Raw genomic sequence first — 4,250 nt, forward strand, 5'->3', positions numbered from 1 at the left:
ATATAGTGCAGGATTCGATTTTTAAGGGGAAAATGTATTATGGATATAAATAAGTAAACAGTGATTCAGTGACAAATAGAGGTTTCATTTGAACACATCAAACTCGCACCTTGTCATGAACACAGATTCCACGCATTTATAGATGGATCAGACTGTTCTTGCTGTAATTATAGCCCTCGAGGAGACAATCAAGAAATGTAATTCAAACTGAGGAGTGCCAAACTAATCTCCCCAGGGTTCTTTTCTCAGACGGAGTAGACAAAAATGGTACCATATTATCATTAGGGTGAAGTTGTCCTACCCGTTTAGACACCTCATAGCCTTTAACCATTATTTTAAACTTAAGCTGTTGGAAAAGGTATGCAAATCTTTGAATATATATATATATATTCTTTCCCAGCGTAAGTTTTTAACTAAAACCTTTGCTTCTGGTGGGGGTCCCTGAAACGACATGGGGTCGGCGGCCAAATACGTATGTCTGGGGTCCTTGACATGAAATTGTTTGAGAACCACTGACAACTGAAAACTAATTTTGAAGATATTTTGTAGAATCTGGTCTCAGGTCTTAAAGGGTTAAGGTCCCTGGGTTGACTCATCCAAGATTCTGGAAAGCCTATGCTTATCGGTAACTGCACATGGAAATGGAGGAACCTGATGTAAACAAGTCTTGCTTGGTGCTTTTCTGGTTTTATCCTCTTAGCAGTTTTTGAACTGACCTGTTATGTACCTTCCTTGAACTGTACCCATTCTGCAATCTGTTAACATTTTCAATCAAACAAATGTTTTAATCCATCCACTAGAGGGAGCCTGAGTCCCAGTTTTTGTTGGTTTCAAAACAGCAGCCCAATAAAGTGATCGGGAGCCAAGGGAATTAATGAGTCATGGATGCTAGCATCTCATGACACCATTTTAATTATCGGGTGTTTTAGTTCTTAGGATCTCTTTGTGTGCTTTAATATGAAGTGATGGTAATACAGTAGATAACTATAGTCTGAACTGTTTAACCATGTGTGGGAGGTAGTGGGTGCATGGACCGAACAGAGTCCATTTACAGAGATGAGTGGCTTGCAGCTGTGTAAGCCTTAGAACATCCTCCACATTGTGAATTGAAATGTGTTTTATAATTGACCATGGGCCAGGGACAGAATCTATGGAACCAAATGAAAATGTGGGACACTGTCAACTGGACACAAATGCATGCAGTGCATGGTGAAAAGTAGTAGTACTATAAAATAAAATAAACTCAAGTAAAATTGGCAATACTGCATATTGCCAAAAATGTTCAAATATTAAAAAATGTACTTGAGTAAAAGTCCAAAAGTGGGCCTATTGGTATCAAATATACAGGCTGCAGAACCCAAAGTAAAAGTAGGCTGTCTCAAAAACATTCAAATCTTTTTGACAATCATGATTGAGCTTGTATAATTTTCAAATGGGCGAAGTATAAAATATTGTTTAATTGGGTAATTTATGATTTGTAATTATCTAAATCAGCAAAGAAACTACAAACTATACTGTTAAATAATCGTTAAGTAAAAACTACATTTTCCTCCGAGATGTAATGGAGTAGTACAAAATGCAAAAAGTCAAAATACCTCTAAAATGTTGTATTTTACTTGAGTAGCTACAGTAGAAGTAATGTACTTGGTTACTTTCCATCACTGAATGCATGTCACAGTGACCCCAGGTCTCCTAGACGACTGTAACCTGGCAACATATTCCAATCACTCACTCCATACAGTACATACAATAATTGGCACTTTGTCTCCTTTCTAATCTTGCTCAAGGACAGGGACCCAGCAAAAGTATTATAGCATCACAATCCTTTCAACCACTTTAGCCATGTATATGTTGGCTATTCAAAAATTTATTTTATTTTTGTTGAAAAAGTTGAAGTTAATATAGAAAATGTTGAATGATTTGGAAATCTTCTGTTCAAGGTGTACCTACCTGGCACAAAGCATTTTCAGATGGGGGATTCATTCTGCGGCCAAATGTATAACTGTTTGGGCATCTTTAACTTGAAAAAGTTAAAAGAACCACTGGCTCTTCTCAACTACAAGAAAAAACTACAAGAACTATTAGCCAACCGTGCTGTATTTCAGGGGTTCTGTGTGTATTTCCATTTAGTTTCCATTACAGGATTGGCCCGTTTTGAACAAAAAGCCTCAAATCATGAACGCAGCGTGCAATTTACGTGAAATATTTTCCTACTAGGCTGAGGAATATGCCTGTTATGGCACTGTTGGTGCCACTACATAATTAGTTTGCCAGCAAAGTATTTTGGACTTTCAGGATTACAATGGTTGTTTAGATCTCTTTAGAGAGCACTTTAGAGCCAGCCATGTCTAAGACATCATGTGGCCGATAGAAATAGTGGGCGCCCGTCACACAAATGTGATTTATTTAAGAGAGAGGGGTTAGGTGTCCTGTTTGGTCCAGGTAAAAATACTTAAATAGTTGATGCATTCAAATGTGCCTGTCCAACAAAAATGTTGTGCCTTTGAAATTTCTTCTGTTCTGTCCAGCTCATGAATGTAGCCTGTGATAGTGTGATTAGTGAGTAACAAGGAAGAAAAAGAAAACCTAATCTTCTTAACCCATAGAATGGTGCATGAACCCCCACAACTATTGTGGCAGGTGGGTCGATGATAGACCCACCGACACAATAGTGGTTGCTCTTAGTCAGGATAGTGGTCCCTGGCTCAAAATCATTTGAAAACCCCTGCTATAGAGTGTTTGTTCACAGGAGTTTCCTTTCCAGCTCTTCAGAAAATGCAAAATGCATCAGGTTGGGATACCAGTTTTATCCAATCAGGATAGAGAACTCAGGGAGGAATGGATACAGATCAAACAAGTGACAATGGAAATGATGACGCAAATAAATGAGCATAATAAATTGTAACTTGAACACAATAAAAAATAAGCTGATAAATGGGTGCTCTCTCCTGATTAGGTTCAATTTTGCGATATCCACCTGTGTATTTACTCTTTATTAAAGAGCTGCAGAGACTGGGAGATCCCTGTTACTGAACAAACATGCTATATAGCAATGACAACTATGAGGATATAGTGCTTTAACCGTATAACAAAAAAACACGATGTTTTAACTTTTAACCAAAAGTCACACCCGTGTGAAGTGAGGGGCGCTCTTATCATCATACATCATCTCTTTCCGGCCAATCACAATTTGCGTCCTCACTTTTGTCTTCAATGTTTGTGTTTACGTAATGTTTTTGTTTGTGTTTACACGCACCCTTAAAGCTGGAATAAAAATATCACTTGCCCGTCCTTTAAGCCCTATATAACTTTTGTCGTACAATGAACAGTGGAAATAGCCCATAACTGAACTTGTAAATCCTTTGGAAAATGTTGGCCTATGATGACAGCATGACACCAGGGTGAAAGTGGTGAGTGAGGCGAGACACAAAACATGACAACTCTCTCAAGACATCTCCAAGTGTTTACTTTAATTTTTGCTCTCAAAATGGTGGAGGTGTCATTTGTAACTACTACAACGGTGTATATTTAAAAGTGTTCTAAATCTAAAACAGCACCTGTACAAACGTTCTTCAGAGCCTTGGTTCTCTAGCACAGCAGTTCTCAATGTGGGGTCCTTGAGGGGGTTCCAGATGGTCCAAAGCAATATTAGTTGATATAACTTCGAAATCAAGACTTTAACCCTGTTTTATACTGTTGCAGATCTACAGGGTTGTAACATGTCACACACTGATGCGTAGTGGCCTTGTAGATCTGCAAATTTGGGGGGAAATTTACCCTGTAGATTTGCAAATTTGGGGAGAAATTGTGAATACATTTCAACAACACAAGTCTCTTGTTGGGGTTCCTGGCATAACATATTTTCAGATGGGGATCCAGGGCCAATTATTTTTTTAAGAACCACTGATCTACACATTTATCTGTATTAAGCCATGATAAATATCATCCAAACCCAAACCCTATCTCCATATTTCACATTGTAACAAGACTAAATAATAACTACATTGGATCCATTGGATCCATTTTTCTTTTCATTTTTTTTTCTTTAAAATTTCTTGAAAACGATTTTGGAGATAAAAGATTTCCATTTGACAGCGATGATGAGTAATAATCATCACAATATTCACCTCTCGGCAAACTGGGCTACATTTACATTTGGCCCCCACATCTCCATAATGTGCCCGCGTCTCCGCAATCCGTATCTTAATCATGATATTGCTGTATCGTGTATGGTACGTGTCTGCCGCAGG

The sequence above is a fragment of the Protomyctophum parallelum genome, assembly GCF_964188405.1.
Source record: "Protomyctophum parallelum genome assembly, chromosome: 6".
In the NCBI taxonomy this organism is placed as follows: domain Eukaryota; kingdom Metazoa; phylum Chordata; class Actinopteri; order Myctophiformes; family Myctophidae; genus Protomyctophum; species Protomyctophum parallelum.